Source organism: Lithobates pipiens, unplaced genomic scaffold (assembly GCF_037356315.1).
Source record: "Lithobates pipiens isolate NorthernLeopardFrog02 unplaced genomic scaffold, aLitPip1_a1.2 Scaffold_18, whole genome shotgun sequence".
Lineage (NCBI taxonomy): Eukaryota > Metazoa > Chordata > Amphibia > Anura > Ranidae > Lithobates > Lithobates pipiens.
The window spans coordinates 209,134,354-209,162,238 of NW_027507758.1; the positions used below are offsets into that span (position 1 = coordinate 209,134,354).

General features: G+C 46.0%; 1 non-coding gene and 27 pseudogenes across 1 annotated transcript; all 28 read right to left on the minus strand.

Moving 5' to 3' along the window:
- Nucleotides 1-2,333: 2,333 nt before the first annotated feature.
- Nucleotides 2,334-2,451, minus strand: LOC143990557 (5S ribosomal RNA; annotated as a pseudogene).
- Nucleotides 2,452-3,426: 975 nt separating this feature from the next.
- LOC143990797 (5S ribosomal RNA) lies at nucleotides 3,427-3,545 on the minus strand (annotated as a pseudogene).
- Nucleotides 3,546-17,039: 13,494 nt separating this feature from the next.
- On the minus strand, nucleotides 17,040-17,158 carry LOC143990804 (5S ribosomal RNA; annotated as a pseudogene).
- A 107-nt stretch (nucleotides 17,159-17,265) lies between these two features.
- LOC143990837 (5S ribosomal RNA) lies at nucleotides 17,266-17,384 on the minus strand (annotated as a pseudogene).
- A 105-nt stretch (nucleotides 17,385-17,489) lies between these two features.
- LOC143990755 (5S ribosomal RNA) lies at nucleotides 17,490-17,608 on the minus strand (annotated as a pseudogene).
- Nucleotides 17,609-18,373: 765 nt separating this feature from the next.
- Nucleotides 18,374-18,492, minus strand: LOC143990911 (5S ribosomal RNA; annotated as a pseudogene).
- A 104-nt stretch (nucleotides 18,493-18,596) lies between these two features.
- Nucleotides 18,597-18,715, minus strand: LOC143990859 (5S ribosomal RNA; annotated as a pseudogene).
- Nucleotides 18,716-18,825: 110 nt separating this feature from the next.
- Nucleotides 18,826-18,945, minus strand: LOC143990849 (5S ribosomal RNA; annotated as a pseudogene).
- Nucleotides 18,946-19,265: 320 nt separating this feature from the next.
- LOC143990398 (5S ribosomal RNA) lies at nucleotides 19,266-19,384 on the minus strand (annotated as a pseudogene).
- Nucleotides 19,385-19,488: 104 nt separating this feature from the next.
- Nucleotides 19,489-19,607, minus strand: LOC143990835 (5S ribosomal RNA; annotated as a pseudogene).
- A 107-nt stretch (nucleotides 19,608-19,714) lies between these two features.
- On the minus strand, nucleotides 19,715-19,833 carry LOC143990823 (5S ribosomal RNA). Its single transcript, XR_013277453.1, has one exon. It is a non-coding gene; the product is annotated as a 5S ribosomal RNA (ribosomal RNA).
- A 107-nt stretch (nucleotides 19,834-19,940) lies between these two features.
- LOC143990881 (5S ribosomal RNA) lies at nucleotides 19,941-20,059 on the minus strand (annotated as a pseudogene).
- Nucleotides 20,060-20,164: 105 nt separating this feature from the next.
- On the minus strand, nucleotides 20,165-20,283 carry LOC143990818 (5S ribosomal RNA; annotated as a pseudogene).
- A 109-nt stretch (nucleotides 20,284-20,392) lies between these two features.
- LOC143990887 (5S ribosomal RNA) lies at nucleotides 20,393-20,511 on the minus strand (annotated as a pseudogene).
- A 323-nt stretch (nucleotides 20,512-20,834) lies between these two features.
- Nucleotides 20,835-20,953, minus strand: LOC143990980 (5S ribosomal RNA; annotated as a pseudogene).
- A 106-nt stretch (nucleotides 20,954-21,059) lies between these two features.
- LOC143990692 (5S ribosomal RNA) lies at nucleotides 21,060-21,178 on the minus strand (annotated as a pseudogene).
- Nucleotides 21,179-21,493: 315 nt separating this feature from the next.
- On the minus strand, nucleotides 21,494-21,612 carry LOC143990769 (5S ribosomal RNA; annotated as a pseudogene).
- A 106-nt stretch (nucleotides 21,613-21,718) lies between these two features.
- LOC143990847 (5S ribosomal RNA) lies at nucleotides 21,719-21,837 on the minus strand (annotated as a pseudogene).
- Nucleotides 21,838-22,010: 173 nt separating this feature from the next.
- Nucleotides 22,011-22,129, minus strand: LOC143990900 (5S ribosomal RNA; annotated as a pseudogene).
- Nucleotides 22,130-22,877: 748 nt separating this feature from the next.
- Nucleotides 22,878-22,996, minus strand: LOC143990959 (5S ribosomal RNA; annotated as a pseudogene).
- Nucleotides 22,997-23,102: 106 nt separating this feature from the next.
- On the minus strand, nucleotides 23,103-23,221 carry LOC143990746 (5S ribosomal RNA; annotated as a pseudogene).
- Nucleotides 23,222-23,327: 106 nt separating this feature from the next.
- On the minus strand, nucleotides 23,328-23,446 carry LOC143990852 (5S ribosomal RNA; annotated as a pseudogene).
- A 541-nt stretch (nucleotides 23,447-23,987) lies between these two features.
- Nucleotides 23,988-24,106, minus strand: LOC143990913 (5S ribosomal RNA; annotated as a pseudogene).
- A 316-nt stretch (nucleotides 24,107-24,422) lies between these two features.
- LOC143990857 (5S ribosomal RNA) lies at nucleotides 24,423-24,543 on the minus strand (annotated as a pseudogene).
- Nucleotides 24,544-24,651: 108 nt separating this feature from the next.
- Nucleotides 24,652-24,770, minus strand: LOC143990854 (5S ribosomal RNA; annotated as a pseudogene).
- Nucleotides 24,771-25,090: 320 nt separating this feature from the next.
- On the minus strand, nucleotides 25,091-25,209 carry LOC143990839 (5S ribosomal RNA; annotated as a pseudogene).
- Nucleotides 25,210-26,343: 1,134 nt separating this feature from the next.
- On the minus strand, nucleotides 26,344-26,462 carry LOC143990829 (5S ribosomal RNA; annotated as a pseudogene).
- Nucleotides 26,463-26,570: 108 nt separating this feature from the next.
- Nucleotides 26,571-26,689, minus strand: LOC143990777 (5S ribosomal RNA; annotated as a pseudogene).
- Nucleotides 26,690-27,885: the final 1,196 nt, after the last annotated feature.

Below are 27,885 nucleotides of genomic sequence, written 5' to 3' on the forward strand. Positions count from 1 at the left end.
ATAAATAAATAAATTTAAAAAAAAAGCGTGGGGGTCCCCCAAATTCAATTACCAGGCCCTTCAGGTCTGGTATGGATATTAAGGGGAACCCTGCCTCAAATTTAAGAAAAAATTTGACGTGGGGTTCCCCCTAAATATCCATAACCAGACCCTTCAGGTCTGGTATGGATATTAAGGGGAACCCCGCGTCAAATTTAAAAAAAAATTGAAGTGGGGTTCCCCCTAAAAATCCATACCAGACCCTTTATCCGAGCACGCAACCTGGCAGGCCGCAGGAAAAGAGGGGGGGACGAGAGAGCGGCCCCCCCTCCCTCCTGAACCGTACCAGGCCACATGCCCTCAACATTGGGAGGATGCTTTGGGGGTCTGTGACCCCTCAAAGCACCTTGTCCCCATGTTGATGAGGACAAGGGCCTCATCCCCACAACCCTGGCCGGTGGTTGTGGAGGTCTGCGGGCGGGGGGCTTATCAGAATCTGGAAGCCCCCTTTAACAAGGGGACCCCCAGATCCCGGCCCCCCCCTGTTTGAAATGGTAAGGGGGTACAAAAGTACCCCTACCATTTCACAAAGAAAATGTAAAAAATGGTTAAATAAAACAAACACACTTTTGAAAAATTCCTTTATTAAAAATAAAAAAATAAAAAAAAGATTCCAGCGGTGGTAATCCACTCTTGCTATCCAGCGACGGACGGTCATCTCTCCAGCGATGTCTCATCTCATCCAGCGCAGCGATCCATCCTTCTTCTGTCTCCTCCACGGAGACACTACAGGCATTCCGGCGGCTGACGTTTCTTATATACGGAGGGCGGGGCCACCCGTCACCTGACCCCGCCCCCCTCTGGCGCAAGGGGAAACCCGGGGTTCCCCGTGACGTATGGGTGACCCCGCCCCCCCTCTGATGTAACGGAAACCTGCCTGTGTTACATCAGAGGGGTGCGGGTCACCCCTACGTCACAGGGAACCCCGGGTTTCCCCCTGCGTCAGAGGGGGGCGGGGTCAGGTGACGGGTGGCCCCGCCCTCCGTATGTAAGAAACATCAGCCACCGGAATGCCTGCAGTGTCTCCGTGGAGGAGACAGAAGAAGGATGTATTCGCTGCGCTGGATGAGATGAGACATCGCTGGAGAGATGACCGTCCGTCGCTGGATAGCAAGAGTGGATTAACCGCCGCTGGAATCTTTTTTTTATTTTTTTATTTTTAATAAAGGAATTTTTCAAAAGTGTGTTTGTTTTATTTAACCATTTTTTACACTTTCTTTGTGAAATGGTAGGGGTACTTTTGTACCCCCTTACCATTTCAAACAGGGGGGGCGGGATCTGGGGGTCCCCTTGTTAAAGGGGGCTTCTAGATTCTGATAAGCCCCCCGCCCGCAGACCTCCACAACCACCGGCCAGGGTTGTGGGGATGAGGCCCTTGTCCTCATCAACATGGGGACAAGGTGCTTTGAGGGGTCACAGACCCCCAAAGCATCCTCCCAATGTTGAGGGCATGTGGCCTGGTACGGTTCAGGAGGGAGGGGGGGCCGCTCTCTCGTCCCCCCCTCTTTTCCTGCGGCCTGCCAGGTTGCGTGCTCGGATAAAGGGTCTGGTATGGATTTTTAGGGGGAACCCCACGTCAATTTTTTTTAAAATTTGATGCGGGGTTCCCCTTAATATCCATACCAGACCTGAAGGGTCTGGTTATGGATATTTAGGGGGAACCCCACGTCAAATTTTTTCTTAAATTTGAGGCAGGGTTCCCCTTAATATCCATACCAGACCTGAAGGGCCTGGTAATTGAATTTGGGGGACCCCCACGCTTTTTTTTTTATTTATTTATTTATTTTTTTATCAATGACTTTCAATGAGTGTTCTCTGTATTACGGAGCCGACAATTCATTATAGCTGCGAGTGATTTTAAAGGACTTTTTTTCCTGCATAAATGACACTTTGTGCAGGGACAATTCTAAGCACGGGAAACATGCGCCCCTTCACAGGCATACTATAGACAACCCCCCCCCTACGAAATTTAAAGGAATATTACACTTTTATTGTTTCACTTTAATCATTATTAAAATCACTGCTCCCGAAAAAACGGCCGTTTTTAAAACTTTTTTTTGCATTGATACATGTCCCCTGGGGCAGGACCCAATCTCCTATTCTATATCGAACTGTTGTAACAATGAAAACGAAAATAAAGCATTTATTTATGTCGGATCTTTCGTTTTTCGGATTTTGTGCTTTCGTTATCGTTTGTCAAAACGAAAACGAAAATAGCTGAAATTCGGACGAAAATGCATTCGGACGAAAACGAATGCACATGTCTAGTCGTCAACGCCAACAATATAAAAAAAAGCCTACGGTACTGGTATTCCCAGGCAGTCTACCATCCAGGTACTAACCAGGCCCGACCCTGCTTAGTATCCGAGATCAGACGAGATCGAGCACATCCAAGGCGATATGGCCGTAGGCGATCTTGCTGGCCACTGTCAACCCCCTTGACAAACGCCAGGATGGTCACCTCGGCAAACAAGCAGAAAAGTAAAAAACAGGTCGTCGACGCCAACAACATATTAAAAAAAAGCTTACGGCACATGGTTTTCCCAGGCCGTCTCCCAACCAGGTCCGACCCTGCTTAGCATCCAAGATCAGATGAGAATGGGCACATTCAGATAGATGTGGCCCATAGGCAATATTGCTGGCCACTCGCAACCCTCTTGACAAATGCCAAGATGGTCATGTCGGCAAACAAGCAGAAAAATAAAACAGGTCGTCGACGCCAACAACATATTAAAAAAAAGCCTACGGCACCTGGTATTTCCAGACGGTCTCCCATCCAGGTACTAACAAGGCCTGACCCTTCTTAGCATCCCAGATTGGGCGCATTCAGGGTGATGTGGACGTAGGCGATCTTGCTGGCCACTCTCAACCCTCTTGACAAACGCCACGATGGTCACCTTGGAAAACAAGCAAAAAAATAAAACAGGTCGTCAACGCCAACAACATATTTAAAAAGACCCTATGGCACCTGGTATTACCAGGCAGTCTCCCATCCAGGTACTAACCAAGCCTGACGCTGCTTAGCAACTCAGACCAGGCGATTTTTGGCGCATACAGAGTGATGTGGCCGTAGGCGATCTTGCTGGCCACTCTCAACGATCTTGACAAATGCCAAGATGGTCACCTCAGCAAACAAGCAGAAAAGTAAAACAGGTCGTCGACGCCAACAACATATTAAAAAAAGCCTACAGCACCTGGAATTCCCAGGCGGTCTCCCAACCAGGTACAGCTGAGCTGAGATCAGACGAGATCATGCGCATTCAGGGTGATGTGGCTGTTGGCGATTGTGCTGGCCACTGTCAACCCTCTTGACAAACGCCAAGATGGTCACGTCAGCAAACAAGCAGAAAAATAAACAGGTCGTCAACGCCAAAAACATTAAAAAAAAGCCTACAGTACCTGGCAGTCCCAGGCAGTCTACCATCCAAGTACTAACCAGGCCCGACCCTGCTTAGTATCCGAGATCAGACGAGATCGGGCGCATCCAAGGCGATGTGGTCGTAGGCGATCTTGCTGGCCACTGTCAAACCCCTTGACAAAACGCCAAGATGGTCACCTCGGCAAACAAGCAGAAAAATAAAACAGGTCGTCAACGCCAACAACATATTAGAAAAAAGCTTACGGCACATGTTTTTTTTTTGTCTTATACAATCAGTATATTTTCAAATTAAATAAATACATTCAATTTTCATCTATTTCCCACGCGCTATCCCTTATTTCCCTTGTCCGCCCCCCGCCCTTCCACCCCCTGTGCTGTTGGCCCATACTTTCAAACTTATTCTAATAATGCCTGGATGTAGTTTTCTGTCTTTTTGAATGCTCTCCACTTCTCCCATGTTGCCCAGTATCTATTCATTTGATTGTTTTCCATTTTAAATATTCCATGTTGTTGATAAATTCAATTCTCTGTATCCAATCTCTAATTGGGGGCTTTTTAACTTGTAGCCAGTTTTTGGGTATCGGCGCTTTTGCTGCGTTGAGCAAGAAGGGTATCAGTCTTATTTTTTTATTTTCCTTTTGATTTGTTTTTTGTTTTGTGTTTTGGTTATGACTTTCTTCCTCTACCCCATAAAACAGACATTCCCTAGGACTATATGGTATTTTTTCCCCGGTTATTTTTTCTATATAATCTATTATTTTATTCCAGTAGTCTTTTATCTCTGGACATTTCCACCATATGTGATATGTTGTTCCAGGAAGTTTGCATTCTCTCCAGCACTGTTTAGATCTAGTGGCGTCAATTCTATGTATTCTGTCGGGTGTCATATGCCATCTCATCATACATTTATAATTAACTTCCGCGGACGTTGTGTCCGATACATGTCCATGCACTGCCTCCATCATCTGTATTTCATCTACTTTTATACTCATGTCCTGTTCCCATTGTGTTATAGCTGTAATGTTTTCTTGTTTCTCCTCTTCTGAGAGGATTTCATATATTCTTGATATACAGTGCTTTATAGTTATCTTGGAATTACAGAGTTTTTCTATTGATGTTAAAGTACTCTCATCTCTTATGGGTTTTGGGATAGAATTTACAAAATGCTGAATCTGGAGGTATTCCCAATGTTTTAGGTTTTGCCAACTATGCTTCTTTATTATTTCATGTATTGACATTAACCACTTTCAGACCGGACCATTTTGCTAGTCAATGACCAGAGGTCTTTTTACAATTTGGCACTGCGCTGCTTTAACTGGTAATTGCGCGGTCATGCAATGTTGTACCCAAACAAAATTTGTGTCCTTTTCTTCCCACAAATAGAGCTTTCTTTTGATGGTATTTGATTGCCTCTGCGATTTTTATTTTTTGCGATATAAACGTAAAAAGACCGCAAATTTTGAAAAAAAATGATATTTTCTACTTTTTGTTATTAGAAAAATCCAATAAACTCAATTTTAGTCATACATTTAGGCCAAAATGTATTCAGCCACATGTCTTTGGTAAAAAAAAGTCAATAATTGTATATTTATTGGTTTGCGCAAAAGTTGTCACATCTACAAACTAAGGTACGTTTTCTGGAATTTACGCAGCTTTTAGTTTACGACTGCCTATCTCATTTCTTGAGGTGCTAAAATGGCAGGGCAGTACAAAACCCCCCCAAATGACCCCATTTTGGAAAGTAGACCCCCTAAGGAAATTGATAAGTGGCATGTTGAGCCCATTGAATATTTTTTTTTTTGCCTCAAGCGATTGAATAATGACAAAAAAAAAATTTTTTTTTTTTTTTACACAAAGTTGTCACTAAATGATATATTGCTCACACATGCTATTGGTATATGTAAAATGACACCCCAAAATAAATTCTGCTGCTTCTCCTGAGTACGGGGATACCACATATGTGGGATTTTTTGGGAGCCTAGCCGCGTACGGGGCCCCGAAAGCCAAGCACCGCCTTCAGGCTTTCTAAGGGCGTAAATTTTTGAGTTCACTTCTCACTACCTATTACAGTTTTGAAGGCCATAAAATGCCAAGATGGCACAAAACCCCCACAAATGACCCCATTTTAGAAAGTAGACACCCCAAGCTATTTGCTGAGAGGCATGTTGAGTCCATGGAATATTTTATATTTTGCCACAAGTTGCGGGAAAATTACAAACTTTTTTTTTTTTTTTTCACAAAGTTGTCACTAAATGATATATTGCTCACGCATGCCATGGGCATATGTGAAATGACACCCCAAAATAAATTCTGCTGCTTCTCCTGAGTACGGGGATACCACATATGTGGGATTTTTTGGGAGCCTAGCCGCGTACGGGGCCCCGAAAGCCAAGCACCGCCTTCAGGCTTTCTAAGGGCGTAAATTTTTGAGTTCACTTCTCACTACCTATTACAGTTTTGAAGGCCATAAAATGCCAAGATGGCACAAAACCCCCACAAATGACACCATTTTAGAAAGTAGACACCCCAAGCTATTTGCTGAGAGGCATGTTGAGTCCATGGAATATTTTATATTTTGCCACAAGTTGCGGGAAAATTACAAACTTTTTTTTTTTTTCACAAAGTTGTCACTAAATGATATATTGCTCACGCATGCCATGGGCATATGTGAAATGACACCCCAAAATAAATTCTGCTGCTTCTCCTGAGTACGGGGATACCACATATGTGGGACTTTTTGGGAGCCTAGCCGCGTACGGGGCCCCAAAAACCAAGCACCGCCTTCAGGCTTTCTAAGGGCGTTACAGTTTTGAAGGCCATAAAATGCCAAGGTGGCACAAACCCCCCCCCAAATGACCCCATTTTGGAAAGTAGACACCCCTAAATTTAGGGGTACACTAGTGAGACTAGGTAATAAATGGCGGGTGCCCTGAAACTATAAAAAAATAACTAACCAACCAGCGTCACCTGTAACTATATGGTTATATGGTGATCACTGGTGAAAGGGTTAACTAGGGGGCAATCAGGGGGCTTTATGCGGTAGTATATGGGGGTCCCTGGCGCTATAAAAAGCTGCGGCGAACCTAAATACCTACCTGCCTAACTAGCGTCACCTGTGACACTAATACAGCGATCAGAAAAACGATCGCTTATTAGGCTGGGTTCACACTGGAGCGATGCGGGAACGCCACGAATCCGCGGCGGGTTCCCGCATCGCATGCCTCCCGGCGGCAGTTCACACTGCCCTATGCGAACTGCTGGGAGTGTCAGTGAAATGTTAATGACACCCCCAGATCAGTTCGCATATCGCAGTGCGATCTGCAAACTTGGATCGCATGGTGTGAACACCCATGCGATCCGATTCTGCTGCGGACCAAAAAAAGGGTCCCGTGCGAGTTTGCGGCGGGTGCGGCGGGTGCGACGCAAATTCAGCCATACTATCTGTATGGCTGAACTCAAATCGCACAGAGATCGGATGTGATTTGCACTGCAGTGCGGTGCGAATCACATCCGTTCTCATAAACCGCTGCAATGTGAACCCAGCCTTAGTGACACTGGCGACGGGGGGTGATCACGGGGTTAAACCTTTATTGGGGGGGTTAGGGGGGTACCTTAGAACTAAAGGGGGCTAACCCTAACTGCCCTAACAGTTATTACAGTCACAAATGACACCCGCCGGGTGATCAGGGGGTTAAACCTTTATTAGGTAATAAATGGCGGGTGCCCTGAAACTATAAAAAAATAACTAACCAACCAGCGTCACCTGTAACAGTTATATGGTGATCACTGGTGAAAGGGTTAACTAGGGGGCAATCAGGGGGCTTTATGCGGTAGTATATGGGGGTCCCTGGCGCTATAAAAAGCTGCGGCGAACCTAAATACCTACCTGCCTAACTAGCGTCACCTGTGACACTAATACAGCGATCAGAAAAATGATCGCTTATTAGGCTGGGTTCACACTGGAGCGATGCGGGAACGCCACGAATCCGCGGCGGGTTCCCGCATCGCATGCCTCCCGGCGGCAGTTCACACTGCCCTATGCGAACTGCTGGGAGTGTCAGTGAAATGTTAACCTTTATTGGGGGGGTTAGGGGGGTACATTAGAACCAAAGGGGGCTAACCCTAACTGCCCTAACAGTTATTACAGTCACAAATGACACCAATGCAAAAAAAATGACATTGGTGTCACTGTGACTGGGGGGCAGGGGTAATTGGGGGGGTGATCGGGGGGGTGTGAGTGTGCCTGGTATGTTCTACTGTGTAGTGACGTGTTGGTGCAACTCACCGATCCTCTCTCCTCGGTGTCGGAACGAAAAATACCGACACGGAGGAGAGAATACATCACTTCCTCTCCTGTGTTTACATTACAGGAGAGGAAGTGATGTCACGAATGATTTCTATTCGTCGGGAGCGATCGTGAGGGGGTGGCCATGAATGAATGGCCGCCCCCTCGTCCGGGATCGCTCCCGAACGAATACCGACCGCGGGAAGGCAGGGACGTACATGTACGCCAATATGCCTGCCCGTGCCATTCTGTCGACGTACATCGTCGTGCGGCGGTCGGGAAGTGGTTAACACTCCTCTACAAATAATATCCTTTAATTGTGTATTTTCCATTTGTTTCCCTAATTGTGTGCCCCTCCCTGGGATAAAAAAATCTGTGCCCTCAAGTGAAATTAGTGGGGAATTATATACCCATTTATTTCTATGATATAGTGCGTCCCATATTTTAAATGTGGTTACCGTGATTTCGTGAGCCTTATTTTTACCTATTCTAAATTTTGGAGGTATCCAGATATTTTTTTTTAATTGTGTATCAATCAGTGATTCTTCCATTTTTACCCATCTCTTCGTTGTTAGCCCATTCCCCCAGTCTAGCCACAGTAATTGCACAATAATATCTATGCGTGTCTGGTAAAGCCATACCTCCGCTTTTTTTTCCTAGTTAATATGTTATATTTTATCCTGGGCTTTTTATTTTCCCATATAAATTCTAAAAAAAGTGTTTTCATTACTTGAAAAAAACTATTTGGGATTTTCATCGGCAACATTTGAAATTTGTAGGTGATTTTTGGTAATACCATCATTTTCAGCATGTTGATTCTACCCGTCCAAGAAATAGACCCCTTATTTATCTTCCTTAACCAGTTGCCGACCACCGCACGACGATGTACGTCGACAGAATGGCACGGGCAGGCATATGGGCGTACCTGTACGTCCCTGCCTTCCCACGGGTGGGGGGCCCGATCGGGCCCCCCCGGTGCCAGCGGCAGTCGGAATCCGTTCAGGAGCGATCCGGGATGAGGGGGCGGCCATTCATTCATGGCCACCCCCTCGCGATCGCTCCTGACGAATGGAAGTGCAGCGTGACATCACTTCCTCTCCTGTAATGTAAACACAGGCAGAGGAAGTGATGTCATCTCTCCTCCGTGTCGGTATTTTTCGTTCCGGCACCGAGGAGAGAGGATCGGTGAGTTGCACCAACACTACACTACACAGTAGAACATGCCAGGCACACTCTCACCCCCCTTCACCCCCCGATCACCCCCCAATCACCCCTGCACCCCCAGTCACAGTGACACCAATTGCATTTTTTTTTATTGCATTGGTGTCATTTGTGACTGTAATAACTGTTAGGGCAGTTAGGGTTAGCCCCCTTTAGTTCTAGGGTACCCCCCTTACCCCCCCAATAAAGGTTTAACCCCGTGATCACCCCCCGTCGCCAGTGTCACTAAGGCTGGGTTCACATTGCAGCGGTTTATGAGAACGGATGTGATTCGCACCGCACTGCAGTGCAAATCAAATCCGATCTCTGTGCGATGCGAGTTCAGCCATACAGATAGTATGGCTGAATTCGCATCGCACCCGCCGCACCCGCCGCAAACTCGCACGGGACCCTTTTTTTGGTCCGCAGCAGAATCGGATCGCATGGGTGTTCACACCATGCGATCCGATTCCTGTCCGAGTTTGCAAATCGCACTGCGATATGCGAACTGATCTGGGGGTGTCATTAACATTTCACTGACACTCCCAGCAGTTCGCATAGGGCAGTGTGATGCGGGAACCCGCCGCGGATTTGTGGCGTTCCCACATCGCTCCAGTGTGAACCCAGCCTAATAAGCGATCGTTTTTCTGATCGCTGTATTAGTGTCACAGGTGACGCTAGTTAGGCAGGTAGGTATTTAGGTTCGCCGCAGCTTTTTATAGCGCCAGGGACCCCCATATACTACCGCATAAAGCCCCCTGATTGCCCCCTAGTTAACCCTTTCACCAGTGATCACCATATAACTGTTACAGGTGACGCTGGTTGGTTAGTTATTTTTTTTATAGTTTCAGGGCACCCGCCATTTATTACCTAATAAAGGTTTAACCCCCTGATCACCCGGCGGGTGATATAAGTTTGAGGGTCAGATAGGGTCTGCGTCGCCCCAGGCAGCGTCAGGTTAGTGCCAGAACCGCTAACACCCACGTGCAAAGCATACACCTCCTATAGTAATATAGTATCTGATCAGATCTATATTAGCGTCGCCAGCAGTTTAGGTTTCCCAAAACGCATTGTTAGCGGGATCAGCCCAGATACCTGCTAGCACCTGCGTTTAGCCCCTCTGCCAAACCCAGCCCAGCCCACCCAAGTGTAGTATCGATCGATCAATGTCACTTACAAATCACAACATACATAACTGCAGCGTTCGCAGAGTCAGGCCTGATCCCTGCGATCGCTAACAGTTTTTTTTGTAGCGTTTTGATACAGTCGCTGACAGCCTAGGTGCTTTTTTACCTGTAAATCTCACTAGTGTACCCCTAAATTTAGGGGTTTCTACTTTCCAAAATGGGGTCATTTGGGGGGGGGGGTTTGTGCCATCTTGGCATTTTATGGCCTTCAAAACTGCGATAGGTAGTGAGGAGTGAAATCAAAAATTTACGCCCTTAGAAATCCTGAAGGCGGTGCTTGGTTTTCTGGGCCCCGTACGCGGCTAGGCTCCCAAAAAGTCCCACACATGTGGTATCCCCGTACTCAGGAGAAGCAGCAGAATTTATTTTGGGGTGTCATTTCACATATGCCCATGGCATGTGTGAGCAATATATAATTTTGTGACAACTTTGTGAAAAAAAAAAAGTTTGTAATATTCCTGCAGCTTGTGGCAAAATATAAAATATTCCATGGACTCAACATGCCTCTCAGCAAATATCTTGGGGTGTCTACTTTCTAAAATGGGGTCATTGGGGGGGTTTTGTGCCATCTTGGCATTTTATGGCCTTCAAAACTGTAATAGGTGGTGAGAAATGAAATCAAAAATGTACGCCCTTAGAAAGCCTGAAGGCGGTTCTTGGCTTTCGGGGCCCCGTACGCGGCTAGGCTACCAAAAAATCCCACACATGTGGTATCCCCGTACTCAGGAGAAGCAGCAAAATTTATTTTGGGGTGTCAGTTCACATATGCCCATAGCATGTGTGAGCAATATATCATTTAGTGACAACTTTGTGAAAAAAAATAAAAAATAAATAAAAGTTTGTAATTTTCCCACAACTTGTGGCAAAATATAAAATATTCCATGGACTCAACATGCCTCTCAGCAAATAGCTTGGGGTGTCTACTTTCTAAAATGGGGTCATTTGTGGAGGTTTTGTGCCATCTTGGCATTTTATGGCCTTCAAAACTGTAATAGGTAGTGAGGAGTGAAATCAAAAATTTACGCCCTTAGAAAGCCTGAAGGCGGTGCTTGGTTTTCGGGGCCCCGTACGCGGCTAGGCTTCCAAAAAGTCGACCACATGTGGTATCCCCGTACTCAGGAGAAGCAGCAGAATGTATTTTGGGGTACAATTCCACATATAACCATGGCATGTGTGAGCAATATATCATTTAGTGACAATTTTGTGTAAAAAAAAAAAAAAAATTTTTTTTGTCATTATTCAATCGCTTGAGACAAAAAAATAAAATATTCAATGGGTTTAACATGCCTCTTATCAATTTCCTTAGGGTGTCTACTTTCCAAAATGGGGTCATTTGGGGGGTTTTTGTACTGCCTTGCCATTTTAGCACCTCAAGAAATGAGATAGGCAGTCATAAACTAAAAGCTGCGTAAATTCCAGAAAACATACCTTAGTTTGTAGATGTGACAACTTTTGCGCAAACCAATAAATATACAGTTATTGACTTTTTTTACCAAAGACATGTGGCTGAATACATTTTGGCCTAAATGTATGACTAAAATTGAGTTTATTGGATTTTTCTAATAACAAAAAGTAGAAAATATCATTTTTTTTCAAAATTTGCGGTCTTTTTACGTTTATATCGCAAAAAATAAAAATCACAGAGTCAGTCAAATACCTTTAAAAGAAAGCTCTATTTGTGGGAAAAAAAAGGACCCAAATTTTGTTTGGGTACAACATTGAATGACCGCGCAATTACCAGTTAAAGCAGCGCAGTGCCAAATTGTAAAAAGACCTCTGGTCATTGACCAGCAAAATGGTCCGGTCTGAAAGTGGTTAATACTGTTTTAATTTCATTTATTAATGGAATATAATTAGCCTGATATAGTTCCTGAACTGTTTTAGTTATCTTTATGCCCAAATATGCTATTTCATTTTTTCCCATGTAAAGGGGAATTCCTGCTGTAATATCTTTTCTTCTTTGTTGTCTAAACCTATATTCAGTATCACTGTTTTTATAGGGTTTATTTTAAAATTGGAGAGAGCACCGTATTCCCTTATTTCTTTTATTAAACTGGGTAAGGAGAGATGTGGCTTTGTTATATATAGGAGTATGTCGTCCGCATTTGCCGCGACTTTATGATTTTCTCCTCCCAACTCAACCCCCCCATATTCACATTCTCGCGGATCTTTGCCAATAATGGCTCCAACGCGATAACGTACAGGAGGGGGGAGAGTGGGCATCCTTGTCTTGTCCCATTTAGGATTTCAAAAGCGGACGACATACTCCCATTTATTCCTATTCTCGCTGAGGGTTGGGTATATAGATTATTTATCCATTTCAGCATCTTTGGACCAAAACCTATTTTTCGTAGAGTTTCTGTTATAAAGATCCAATCTACTCTATCGAATGCCTTCTCGGCATTGATAGATACCAGTACCATTGGGGGCTTATTCCCCTTATCTTTACCTATAAATAACAAGGTTGTGAGGCTATTATCTCGTCCCTCCCTCCCTGGGACAAATCCTACCTGATCCCCATGGATTAATTCTGGCATCAATTTTTTCACTCTTGTTGCAACTACCTTCGCATATAATTTTGTATCTACATTCAGTAGTGCTATGGGATGGTAGTTGGAACAAATGGAATTGTCTTTACCTGGTTTTGGTATAACTACTATATTCGCCAATAGCGACTCTTTCCTCATAGTTTCTTCCTCGCCCAGGTTATTCCAGTATTTACATAATTCTGGAACCAATTGTGCCGAAATTTCTTATAATATCTGATTGTAAAGCCGTCTGGGCCTGGGCTTTTCCCATTCGGTGATTCCCATATTGCTTTATCTATTTCCTCTGGGGTAATAGGCTCGTCCAAGTTCTTGACCATTTCTTCCGTTATTCTAGGTAGTTCTATTTCTCTTTAATAATCTGTGATTTTAGTTTTCCTGTTCGCCTTCTGTTCTTCTGTCTCAGTACTTCTAATGGAATATAGGGCTCTGTAATAAGATTTAAAGGCCTGTGCTATCTCGGGTGTTTTAAACTTCAGCTCCCCATGTTCATCTTTTATCTTTTCTATATAATTTGAGGTTTTTTTTCCCGCACTAATCTAGCCAGATGTTTCCCCATCTTATTCCCCCATTGGTATCTTTCTTTAGCTACATTTTTAAATGCGTTTCTTCTCTCCTGTTGTATAATTTCGTTTATTTGTACCCGTTTTTGAATAATTTCCTTATGTGTATTTTTTCCAAATTGTCTCTTATGTTTTTGTTCTAATTCTTGAAGTTCTTCTTTTAAATTATCCAGTTTCTTTTCACTTTCTTTTTTTTTACCAGCTCCTATAGATATTAATTTGCCTCGGATTAGGGCCTTATGTGCTTCCCAAAGGGTTGCTTTGGAGATTTCTGCTGTATCATTTATTTTGAAATATTGTTCTATTTCTGTTTTTATAATGTTCTCAATTTCCTCATTCTCAATCAGGGCCTCATTAAGTCTGCAAGAGCCTTTCCTATACCCCAATTCGCCCTGTCGGATTTTAATTATCACCGGAGCGTGATCTGATAGGGTGATGCTTCCTATCTGTGTTTTTATTACATTTTCTAATATATCATGTTCTAATAATATATAGTCCAGTCTCGCATACATGTCATGTACCGTGGAATAATATGTGTAGTCTTTTACACCCAAATTACATATTCTCCATACGTCTACTAGCTGTTGTGTGTGTAATTTGTTTTTTAATCTTCTATGTTGTTTAATTTCTTGGGGGGAGCATTTGACGTACTATCTACATCTGCATTCATAGTAAAATTTAGATCTCCCGCTAATATCACTTGGCCTTCTTTGTAATTGTCTAAGATGTTCAGGATCCCATTCAGGTATTTTTTTGGGGCCCTATTGGGGTTATAGATATTCACTAATGTATATTTCTTTTTTAAGATACTCCCTTTTACAAATAAGAATCTCCCCTCTGGGTCTACCTTCGTCCCCTCTAAAGACCATCTGACGTTACTTGCTATTCCGATAGTTACCCCCTTAGAACCCCTTATCGGGGAATCTGCATAGTACCATGTTGGAAACCTTCTTGTATTCAGCCGGACATTGGTATCCAGAGATATATGTGTCTCCTGTAAGAAAACAATGTCCGCCGAATATCCCTCCAGTTCCCTCATAATACTATACCTTTTTTTTGGGGAGATCATTCCTCTCACGTTATATGTTACTATATTAAGATCTCCCATCCGACAAATCTAAAAACACTTTACTTTCATTTAATAAGTTCGGACCAACAGCCATCCCCACCCTTACTACCCTCCCCCACCCCTGCCCCCTCATAGTCTGGGGTGTCTTATACGGAACCACCTTGTTCCATTTATCCCCGTGTCTTAGGGTGGTGCTCTGTTTGGCCACTTCGCCGACCATCTCGTCTAATGTTTGCGAGATGGTTACCCAACAAGCCAAGTGGACCCCCTCCTCCTCCCGCCCCTCCCCCCCTCCCCCGCCTCTTCCCTCCGGGAGAAAAAAAACAAAAACAAAGAAAAAGGGGGCCCCCTCTTTACATCCTCGGATGTAGTTTTTTACAAAACTCGGTTATTTCCTCAATATGTCTCAGTCTGACTGTCCGACCATTTTTTCTGGCTATTAGGGACGCTGGGAAACCCCAATTATATTGAACACCATTCTCCGTCAGCACTTCTAATAATGGTTTTAGTTCTCTTCTTCTCCTTAAGGTATCTGGGGACAAATCCTGGAAGATTTGTATAGTCTTTCCTTCATATTCTATTGATGTCTGTAACCTGATGTTTCTCCATATTTGATACTTATCTTCTTCGTTTTGAAAACGCACTATTATATCGCGTGGCATGTCCCGTGGCAATTCCTTTGGTTTCCTTAATCTGTAAACTTTTTCAATACTTATTGAGTTTGTTGTTGTTTCTTTATTCAACAATGGGTTGCATATTTTATTTATTACTGCTGTTAGATCTTCTTGCTGAAAGGAATCCGGGACTCCCCGTATTCTTATATTCTTTCTTCTGTCCCTATTTTCCTGTGCCTCTACTTTATATGCTTGTTACCGGTGTGCTTTTTTAATGATGATATTTCTACTTCTAAGTTCTTTATTGTGTTTGCGTCTTTTTCAGTTTTTTTTCAATATTTTCTACTCGTTCCAATATGTGGGCGAGGTTTTTATGTAATTTTTCCATTTCCATTTTCATAAAATTTTCCAATGCCGCGAACATCGAACTTATTTCTTTTTTTGTAGGCATAGATAAGGGGTCTTCATATTGAGTTGGATATGTCTGTGTACCTTCTGTTTCATACTCTGCTTCTATTGACTGTTCTATCTCCCCCTCTAACTGACCTTCTTGGTCCCTTAGGGAGTTATTTTGTGGTTGAAGCTTTTTCCTGTCCCTGTCCTTTCTTTCCTTTTCCCTTTTTTCTTTATCTGCTTGGGAGCTTCTTGTTTGTTGTTGTTTTTCAGCGCCCCCCGTTAGTGTGACGTACTTATTCATTGAGCCGGGGCTTATAACCAAACTCCGTCGGGGAGATTTAGGGGTGGCTCCTGATTTTGATGTCTTCCCCTTCATTAAGCCACTGGCTTTTTACTTATACCACTCTGCATTTACACTAGTATAGTGTGTAAGGGTAGTCCCGAATTGTTTGTCTCAGTATAGTTATGTCTTCCCATTGGCGGTTACTCTCTAGGTCTTGATTTTATTCACCAGGTATGGGGGTCCTTCCCTTTTATTTTACTTTCTCCTTTTCCCCCCTTTTTGTTTTTACTTTTTTATTCTGTGCTCTAAAAGTCAGTATCCAAAGGCGGGGGCAAGTGGGCACCAAATATTCAACCTCAGTATAGAATATTAAGCGTCTCTATTCCCCCTTGGGGTTCTTAGATCCACGTTATTTGCAGTAACTCAAAATTGATATCCCATCACAATGTCTGAAAAAGAGTCAACGAAACAACAGAGAAAAGATAAGTCCGATTTACCGCAGAGACCGACCCAGCAATGTCGTTTTTTAGTGCAACCCTATGCACATTTAAGACACACAGTTTCTCTTCCAGATTATAATTTAATATTAAGGGATAATGTTTTACTTTTCCATTCCATCTCAGCGATATATCAGAGGGGCTAGTCTCTAATATTTTTCAGCGACATCTTTATGCTATCGATATGTTGAAAATGCCCCCAGCAGTATATTTATCCAGTCTTTTCAAATAGGAGAGAAATTTTTCAAACAAAAAAAGTCCACATACCCATTCCACAGGGCTTCCGTCAGGGTCACATTCCAAGCTTCCTCTGCAGATTTCTTACTGCTCAACTGCACGTATTTCTCCTGAGGCTTTAGTATACCATAGTGTCAGATCCTGCAATCTCCTCCCTGATCAGCAAAGGGCGCTTGGAGACTTCGATTTCTATTCGTAGCTCCGGGGATCTCTGACCTGCCTCGGGATATCGCCGGTCACCTGGAGAGATGACATCCCTGTCCGAGCATCTGCCACGTCCCTCCCGGACGCCAGCCGCACAGCAGTCCCGGAGGCCGCCCGAGAGCCTCCCGGAGCAGCACGCAAACCCGAGGTATGGAGGGGAGAGGGTGAGGGAGAGAGGCTACCTCATGGGCGCCAAAGCCAGCTTCGAGTGGGATCAGGCGGCTAGATCACAGCAATGAGAGGAGGGCTGATCCACACCTGCACCTGCTAGCTCTGGAGATGCTGCCGCTCAAGGCTCCTCCCCCGCATGACCTGTTCGACGGCACATGGTTTTCCCAGACGGTCTCCCATCCAGGTACTAACAAGGCCCGACCCTGCTTAGCGTCTGAGATCAGACAAGATTGGATGCATCCAAGGTGATGTGGCCATAGGTGATCTTGATGCCCACTCTCAACCCTCTTGATAAACGCCAAGATGGTCACCTCGGCAAACAAGCAGAAAAATAAAACAGATCGTCGACGCCAACAACATATTAAAAAAAGCCTACGGCATCTGGTATTCCCAGGCGGTCTCCCTTCCAGGTACTAACCAGGCCCGACCCGGCTTAGCATCCGAGATCAGATGAGATCGGGCGCATTCAGGGTGATGTGGCCATAGGCGATCTTGCTGGCCACTCTCAACCCTCTTGACAAACGCCATGATGGTCACCTCGGCAAACAAGCAGAAAAATGAAACAGGTCGTTGACACCAACAATATATTAAAAAAAGCCTACGGCACCTGGTATTCCCAGGCAGACTCCCATCCAGGTACTAACGAGGCCCAACCCTGCGTAGCATCCGAAATCAGACGAGATTGGGCACATTCAGGGTGATGTGGCCATAGGCGATCTTGCTGGCCACTTTCAACCTTCTTGACAAACGCCAAGACGGTCGCCTCGGCAAACAAGCAGAAAAATAAACAGGTCGTCAAAGCCAACAACAATTAAAAAAAGCCTACGGTACCTGGTATTCCCAGGCAGTCTACCATCCAAGTACTAACCAGGGCCAACCCTGCTTAGTATCTGAGATCAGACGAGATCAGGCGCATCCAAGGCGATGTGGCTGTAGGCAATCTTGCTGGCCACTGTCAACCCCCTTGACAAAACACCAAGATGGTCGCCTTGGCAAACAAGCAGAAAAATAAAACAGGTCATCGAAGCCAACAACATATTAGAAAAAAGCTTATGGCACATGTTTTTCCCAGACGGTCTCCTATCCAGGTACTAACCAGGCCCGACCCTGCTTAGCGTCTGAGATCAGACAAGATTGGGCGCATCCAAGGTGATGTGGCCGTAGGTGATCTTGCTGCCCACTCTCAACCCTCTTGACAAACGCCAAGATGGTCACCTCGGCAAACAAGCAGAAAAATAAAACAGATCGTCGACGCCAACAACATATTAAAAAAAAGCCGACGGCATCTGGTATTCCCAGGCGGTCTCCCTTCCAGGTACTAACCAGGCCCGACCCGGCTGAGCATATGAGATCGGGCGCATTCAGGGTGATGTGGCCGTAGGCTATCTTGCTGGCCACTCTCAACCCTCTTGACAAATGTCAAAATGGTCACCTCGGCAAACAAGCAGAAAAATAAAACAGGTCATCGACGCCAACAATATATTAAAAAAAAGTCTACTGCACATGGTATTCCCAGGCGGTCTCCCATCTAGGTACTAACCAGGCCCGACCCTGCTTAGCACACGGGACCAGGCGAGATCAGGCGCATTCAGGGTGATTTGGCCGTAGGCAATCTTGATGGCCACTCTCAACCCTCTTGACAAACGCCACTATGGTCACCTCGGCAAACAAAAAAAAAAAGCAGAAAAATAGTATTAAAAAAAATCCTGCGGCACCTGGTATTCTCAGGTAGTCTCCCATCCAGGTACTAACCAGGCCCGACCCTGCTTAGCATCCAAGAACAGATCAGATCAGGTGCATTCAGAGTGATGTGGCTATAGGTGATCTTGCATGCCACTCTCAACCCTCTTGACAAACACCAAGATGGTTACCTCGGCAAACAAGCATAAAAATAAACAGGTCGTCAACGCCAACAACATTAAAAAAAGCCTACGGTACCTGGTATTCCCAGGCAGTCTACCATCCAGGTACTAAACAGGCCCGACCCTGCTTAGTATCCGAGATCAGACAAGTTTGGGCACATTCAAGGCAATGTGGCCGTAGGCGATCTTGCTGGCCACTGTCAACCCCCTTGACAAAACGCCAAGATGGTCACCTCGGCAAATAAGCAGAAAAATAGAACAGGTCGTTGACGCCAACAACATATTAGAAAAAAAGCTTACGGCACATGATTTTCCCAGGCGGTCTCCCATCCAGGTACTAACCAGGCCCGACCCTGCTTTAGCATCCGAGATCAGACGAGATTGTGCACATTCAGGGAGATATGGCCGTAGGAGATATTTCTGGCCACTCTCAACCCTCTTGACAAACACCAAGATGGTCACGTCGGCAAACAAGCAGAAAAATAAAACTGGTCATCAACGCCAACAACATATTAAAAAAAGCCTACGGCACCTGGTATTACCAGGCGGTCTCCCATCCAGGTACTAACAAGGCCCGACCCTTCTTAACATCCCAGATTGGGTGCATTCAAGGTGATGTGGCTGTTGGCGATCATGCTGGCCACTCTCTACCCTCCTGACAAACGCCAAGGTGGTCACCTCGGCAAACAAGCAGAAAAATAAACAGGTCGTCAACGCTAACAACATTAAAAAAAGCCTACGGCACCTGGTATTCCCAGGCGGTCTCCCATCCAGGTACTAACCAGGCCCGACCCGGCTTAGTATCCGAGATCAGACAAGATCGGGCGCATTAAAGGTGATGTTGCCATAGGCGATCTTGCTGGCCACTCTCAACCCTCTTGACAAACGCCATGATCTTCACCTCGGCAAACAAGCAGAAAAATAAAACAGGTCGACGCCAACAACATATAAAAAAAAGCCCACGACACTTGGTATTCCCAGGCGGTCTCCCATCCAGGTACTAAGCAGGCCCAACCATGCTTAGTATCCGAGATAAGACAAGATCGGGCACATCCACGGTGATGTGGCCGTAGGTGATCTTGCTGGCCACTTTCAACCCTCTTGACAAAAGCCAAGATGGTCACCTCGACAAACAAGCAGAAAAATGAAACAGGTCGTTGACACCAACAATATATTAAAAAAAGCCTACGGCACCTGGTATTCCCAGGCGGTCTCCCTTCCAGGTACTAACCAGGCCCGACCCTGCTTAGCATCCGAGATCAGATGAGATCGGGCGCATTCAGGGTGATGTGGCCATAGGCGATCTTGCTGGCCACTCTCAACCCTCTTGACAAACGCCATGATGGTCACCTCGGCAAACAAGCAGAAAAATGAAACAGGTCGTTGACACCAACAATATATTAAAAAAAGCCTACGGCACCTGGTATTCCCAGGCAGACTCCCATCCAGGTACTAACGAGGCCCAACCCTGCGTAGCATCCGAAATCAGACGAGATTGGGCACATTCAGGATGATGTGGCCATAGGCGATCTTGCTGGCCACTTTCAACCTTCTTGACAAATGCCAAGACGGTCGCCTCGGCAAACAAGCAGAAAAATAAACAGGTCGTCAACGCCAACAACAATTAAAAAAAGCCTACGGTACCTGGTATTCCCAGGCAGTCTACCATCCAAGTACTAACCAGGGCCAACCCTGCTTAGTATCTGAGATCAGACAAGATCAGGCGCATCCAAGGCGATGTGGCTGTAGGCAATCTTGCTGGCCACTGTCAACCCCCTTGACAAAACACCAAGATGGTCGCCTTGGCAAACAAGCAGAAAAATAAAACAGGTCATCGAAGCCAACAACATATTAGAAAAAAGCTTATGGCACAAGGTTTTCCCAGATGGTCTCCCATCCAGGTACTAACCAGGCCCGACCCTGCTTAGCGTCTGAGATCAGACAAGATTGGGCGCATCCAAGGTGATGTGGCCGTAGGTGATCTTGCTGCCCACTCTCAACCCTCTTGACAAACGCCAAGATGGTCACCTCGGCAAACAAGCTGAAAAATAAAACAGATCGTCGACGCCAACAACATATTAAAAAAAAGCCGACGGCATCTGGTATTCCCAGGCGGTCTCCCTTCCAGGTACTAACCAGGCCCGACCCGGCTTAGCATACGAGATCGGGCGCATTCAGGGTGATGTGGCCGTAGGCTATCTTGCTGGCCACTCTCAACCCTCTTGACAAATGTCAAAATGGTCACCTCGGCAAACAAGCAGAAAAATAAAACAGGTCATCGACACTAACAACATATAAAAAAAGCCTACGGCACCTGGTATTCCCAAGCGGTCTCCCATCCAGGTACTAACCAGGCTCAACCCTGCTTAGTATCCAAGATTAGGTGAGATCGGGCGCATTCAGGGTGATGTGGCCTTAGGCGATCTTGATGGCCACTCTCAACCCTCTTGTCAAAAGACAAGATGGTCACCTCGGCAAACAAGCAGAAAAATAAACAGGTCGTCAACGCCAACAACATATTAAAAATAGCCTACGGCACCTGGTATTCCCAGGCGGTCTCCCATCCAGGTACTAACCAGGCCCAACCATGCTTAGCATCCAAGATCAGACGAGACCTGGTGCATTCAGGCTGATATGGCTGTAGGTTGTCTCTTTGTCCACTCTTAGCCCTCTTGACAAACGCCAAGATGGTCACCTCAGCAAACAAGCAGAAAAATAAACAGTTTGCCAACACCAACAACATTTAAAAAAGCTTATGGTACCTTGTATTCCCATCCATGTATTAACCAGGCTCGACCCTGCTTAGCATCCGAGATCAGATAACTTTGGGTGCATTCAGGGTGATGTGGCCATAGACGATCTCTTTGGCCACTCTTAACCCTCTTAACAAATGCCAAGATGGTCACCTCAGCAAACAAGTAGAAAAATAAACAGGTCGTTGAAGCCAACAACATTAAAAAAAGCCTACGATACCTGGTATTCCCAGGTAGTCTCCCATTCAGGTACAAACCTAACCCGACCCCGCTTAGCATCTGAGATCAGATGAGATCAAGTGCATTCAAGGTGATGTGGCAGTAGGCGATCTTGCTGGCCACTCTCTACCCTCCTGACAAACGCCAAGATGGTGACCTCAGCAAACAAGCAGATAAATAAACAGGTCGTCGACGCCAACAACATATTAAAAAAACCCTACGGCACCTGGTAATCCCAGGCGGTCTCCCATCCAGGTACTAACCAGGCCCGACCCGGCTTAGTATCCGAGATCAGACAAGATCGGGCGCATTAAAGGTGATGTTGCCATAGGCGATCTTGCTGGTCACTCTCAACCCACTTGACAAATGCCATGATCTTCACCTCGGCAAACAAGCAGAAAAATAAAACAGGTCGTTGACGCCAACAACATATTAAAAAAAGCCTACGGCACCTGGTATTCCCACGCACACTCCGCACAAGATCAGATGAGATCAAGCACATTCAAAGCCTACAACACCTGGTTTTCCCAGACCGTCTTTCTTCCAGGTACTAACCAGGCCCAACCCTGCGTAGCATCCGAGATCAGACGAGATTGGGTACATTCAGGGTGATGTGGCCATAGGCGAGCTGGCTGGCCACTTTCAACCCTCTTGACAAAAGCCAAGATGGTCACCTCGACAAACAAGCAGAAAAATAAAACAGGTCGACGCCAACAACATATAAAAAAAAGCCCACGACACTTGGTATTCCCAGGCGGTCTCCCATCCAGGTACTAACCAGGCCCGACCATGCTTAGTATCCGAGATAAGACAAGATCGGATGCATCCAAGGCAATGTAGCTATAGGCGATCTTGATGGCCACTCTCAACCCTCTTGACAAAGGCCACTATGTTTACCTCGGCAACCAAGCAGAAAAATAAAACAGGTCGTCGATGCCAACAGCATATTTAAAAAAATTCAGTCTACCATCCAGGTACTAACCAGGCCCGACCCTGCTTAGCATCCGAGATCAGATGAGATTGAGCACATTTAGGGAGATATGGCCGTAGGCAATATTGCGGGCCACTCTCAACCCTCTTGACAAAGGCCAAGATGGTCACCTCGGCAAAGAAGCATAAAAAATAAAACTGGTCGTCGACGCCAACAACATATTAAAAAAAGCCTACGGCACCTGGTATTCCCAGGCGGTCTCCCATCCAGGTATTAACAAGGCCCGACCCTTCTTAGCATCCCAGATTGGGTGCATTCAAGGTGATGTGCCTGTAGGCGATCTTGCTGGCAACTCTCTACCCTCCTGACAAACACCAAGGTGGTCACCTCGGCAAACAAGCAGAAAAATAAACAGGTCGTCGACGCCAACAACATTAAAATAAGCCTACAGCACCTAGTATTCCCAGGCGGTCTCCCATCCAGGTACTAACCAGGCCCGACCTGGCTTAGTATCCAAGATCAGACGAGATCGGGCACATCCAAGGTGATGTGGCTGTAGGTGATCTTGTTGCCCACTCTCAACCCTCTTGACAAACGCCAAGATGGTCACCTCGGCAAACAAGCAGAAAAATAAAACAGATTGTCGATGCCAACAACATATTAAAAAAGCCTATGGCACCTGGTACTCCCAGGCGGTCTCCCATCCAGGTACTAACCAGGCGCAACCCTGCTTAGTATCCGAGAACAGACGAGATCGGGCACATCCACGGTGATGTGGCCATGAGTGATCTTGCTGGCCACTATCAACCCTCTTGACAAACGCCAAGAGGGTCACCTCGGCAAACAAGCAGAAAAATAAAACAGGTCATTGACGCCAACAACCTATTAAAAAAGCTTATGGCACCTTGTTTTCCCAGGCGGTCTCCCATTGAGGTACTAACCAGGCCCGACCCTACTTAGCATCCGAGATCAGAAGAGATCGAGCCCATCCAAGGTGATGTGGCCGTAGGCAACCTTGTGGGCCACTCTCAACCCTCTTGACCGACGCCAAGATGGTCACCCCGGCAAACAAGCAGAAAAATAAACAGCTCGTCGATGCCAACATCATTAAAAAGCCTAGTGCACCTGGTATTCCCTGGCACTCTTCCCATCCAGGTACTAACCGGGTCCGACCCTGCTTAGCAACTGAGATCAGGCGAGATTGGGTGCATTCAGGGTGATATGGCCCTATGCGATCTCTTTGGCCACTCCTAACCCTTTGGACAAACTCCAAGATGGTCACCTTGGCAAACAAGCAGAAAAATAAACAGGTCGTCAATGCCAACAACAAAAAAAAGCATACAGTACCTGGTATTCCCAGGCAGTCTCCCATCCAGGTACTAACCAGGCCCGACCCTGCTTAGCATATGAGATCTGACAATATCGGGTGCACTCTGGGTAATGTGGCCGTTGGTGATCTTGCTGGCCACTCTCAATCCTCTTGACAAATGCCAAGATGGTCACCTCGGCAAACAAGCAGAAAAATAAACAGGTTGTCAACAACATTAAAAAAAGCATACGGTACCTGGTATTCCCAGGCAGTCTCCCATTCAGGTACTAAGCAGGCTTGACCCTGCTTAGCATCTGAGATCAGATGAGATTGGGGGCATTCAGGGTGAAGTGGCCATAGACGATCTCTTTGGCCACTCTTAACCATTTGGACCAATGCCAAAATGGTCACCTCAGCAAACAAGCAGAAAAATAAATAGATCGTCGACGCCAACAACATTAAAAAAGCCTACGGCTCCTGGTATTCCCAGGCATTCTCCCATCCAGGTACTAACAAGGCACAACCCTGCTTAGCATCCGAGATTGGGCGCATTCAGGGTGATGTGGACGTAGGCGATCTTGCTGGCCACTCTCAACCCTCTTGACAAACGCCACAATGGTCACCTCGGCAAACAATCAGAAAAATAAACAGGTCGTCAATGCCAACAACATTAAAAAATGCCTACGGTACCTGGTATTTCCAGGCAGTCTCCCATCCAGGTACTAACCAGGCCCGACCCTGCTTAGCAAACCCGAGATCAGATGAGATTGGGCACATTCAGGATGATGTGGCCATAGGCGATCTTGCTGGCCACTCTCAACACTCTTCACAAATGCCAAGATGGTCACCTCAACAAACAAGCAGAAAAATAAAACAGGTCGTCGACGCCAACAGCATATTAAAGAAAAGCCTACAGCACCTGGTATTCCCAGGCGGTCTCCCTTCCAGGTACTAACCAGGCCCGACCCGGCTTAGCATCCGAGATCAGACAAGATCGGGCGCATTCAGGGTGATGTGGCCATAGGCAATCTTGCTGGCTACTCTCAACTCTCTTGACAAACGCCACGATGGTCACCTCAGCAAACAAGCAGAAAAAATAACAGGTCATCAACGCCAACAACATTAAAAAAAGCCTACGGTACCTGGTATTTCCAGACGGTCTCCCATCCAGGTACTAACCAGGCACGACCCTGTTTAGCATCCGAGAACGGGCACATTCAGGGTGTTGTGGCCATAGGGGAACTTCCTGTACTCTCTGAACTCTCTTGACAAACGCCAAGATGGTCACCTCGGCAAACAAGCAAAAAATAAAACAGGTCGTCAACGCCAACAACATATTAAAAAATAGCCTACGGCACCTCGAATTCCCAGGTGGCCTCCCATCCGGGTACTAACCAGGCCCGACCCGGCTTAGCATCTGAGATCATACGAGATCTGGCGCATTCAGGGTGAAGAGGCTGTAGGCCACCTTGCTGGCCACTCTCAACCCTCTTGACAAACGCCAAGATGGTCACCTCGGCAAACAAACAGAAACATAAAACAGGTCATGGGCATCAACAAAATATTATAAAAAAGCATCTGAGGAGATCAGAAGAGATCGAGCCCATCCAAGGTGATGTGGCCGTAGGCAATCTTGTGGGCCACTCTCAACCCTCTTGACCGACGCCAAGATGGTCACCCCGGCAAACAAGCAGAAAAATAAACAGCTCGTCGATGCCAACATCATTAAAAAGCCTAGTGCACCTGGTATTCCATGGCACTCTTCCCATCCAGGTACTAACCGGGTCCGACCCTGCTTAGCAACTGAGATCAGGCGAGATTGGGTGCATTCAGGGTGATATGGCCCTATGCGATCTCTTTGGCCACTCCTAACCCTTTGGACAAACTCCAAGATGGTCACCTTGGCAAACAAGCAGAAAAATAAAACAGGTCGACGCCAACAACATATAAAAAAAAGCCCACGACACTTGGTATTCCCAGGCGGTCTCCCATCCAGGTACTAACCAGGCCCAACCATGCTTAGTATCCGAGATAAGACAAGATCGGACGCATCCATGGCAATGGCGCTATAGGCGATCTTGATGGCCACTCTCAACCCTCTTGACAAACGCCACTATGTTTACCTCGGCAACCAAGCAGAAAAATAAAACAGGTCGTCGATGCCAACAGCATATTTTAAAAAATGCAGTTTACCATCCAGGTACTAACCAGGCCCGACCCTGCTTAGCATCCGAGATCAGATGAGATTGAGCACATTTAGGGAAATATGGCCGTAGGCAATATTGGGGGCCACTCTCAACCCTCTTGACAAAGGCCAAGATGGTCACCTCGGCAAAGAAGCAGAAAAAATAAAACTGGTCGTCGACGCCAACAACATATTAAAAAAAGCCTACGGCACCTGGTATTCCCAGGCAGTCTCCCATCCAGGTACTAACAAGGCCCGACCCTTCTTAGCATCCCAGATTGGGTGCATTCAAGGTGATGTGCCTGTAGGCGATCTTGCTGGCATCTCTCTACCCTCCTGACAAACACCAAGGTGGTCACCTCGGCAAACAAGCAGAAAAATAAACAGGTCGTCGACGCCAACAACATTAAAATAAGCCTACGGCACCTGGTATTCCCAGGCGGTCTCCCATCCAGGTACTAACCAGGCCCGACCTGGCTTAGTATCCGAGATCAGACGAGATCGGGCACATCCAAGGTGATGTGGCTGTAGGTGATCTTGTTGCCCACTCTCAACCCTCTTGACAAACGCCAAGATGGTCACCTCGGCAAACAAGCAGTAAAAATAAAACAGATTGTCGACGCCAACAACATAATAAAAACAGCCTACGGCACCTGGTACTCCCAGGCGGTCTCCCATCCAGGTACTAACCAGGCAAGACCCTGCCTAGTATCCGAGATCAGACGAGATCAGGCACATCCACGGTGATGTGGCCGTAGGTGATCTTGCTGGCCACTATCAACCCTCTTGACAAACGCCAAGAGGGTCACCAGACCGGACTTACGGGGGTTCCGACCAGCGTGGGAGCGCGCCGCCGGCGGCGCGCTCCCGATGGCAGTGCGGCATTGAATATTGGACGTACCTGTACGCCAATATGCCTGCCCGTGCCATTCTGTCGACGTACATCGTCGTGCGCTGGTCGGGAAGTGGTTAAACATTTCGGCATAATGTCAGGATATCAATAACCCTGAGCGTTAATAGTCAGAGAAAGTTTACATTAGGATGTATGCTTCATGTGAATGTAAAATAGTTGCATTATGTTTTATCAACGTAAACTGTATTGCTTTCTAATGCTGTTGCAACTACAACTCAACCATGTAAACCATTCCACGGCTTTTCTCTCATTTTGATGCGGTTAAAAGAAATGTGTTCTCACTGTGATAATCAGTGTGAACCTTAAGGTGAAGTAATACAGAAAACAGAGACAAACAGTGGAAGAGTTTATTTTCTTATGTCATGATGGTCGATACTGATTGAGCAGTAAAACCGTTTGCTAACGATTTAAGATAGTTTTATCTCTACATATAGTGGAGTTTTATTGTTAGCATACTTTCTATAAAAGGCAGAGTGTAAGTTTGGCAGTTAGACGATATGCCTTAGTTAAGCCTGCGCCCCAAACTGTTTTATTTTTATGCTTGTTTGCCGAGTTGACCATCTTGGCATTTGTCAAGAGGGTTGAGAGTGGTCAGCAAAATTGCCTACGGCCACATCACCCTGAATGCGCCCAATTTCTTCTGATCTTGGATGCTAAGTACCTGGATGGGAGACCGCCTGGGATTATCATGTGCCGTAGGCTTTTTTTAACATGTTGTTGGCGTAGACGACCTGTTTTATTTTTCTGTTGTTTGCTGAGTTGACCATCTTGTCATTTTTCAAGAGGATTGAGAGTGGCCACAAAGATCGCCTACCGCCACATCACCCTGAATGCGCCTGATCTCGTCTGATCTCGAATGCTGAGCAGGTTCGCACATGGTTTGTACCTGGATGGGAAACCGCCTGGGAGTACCAGGTGCCTTAGCCTTTCTTAATATGTTGTTTGCTTGTTTGCCGACTTGGCGTTTGTTAAGAGGATTGAGAGTGTCCAGCAAGATTGCCTATGGCCATATTACCCTAAATGCGCCCAATTTCATCTGATCT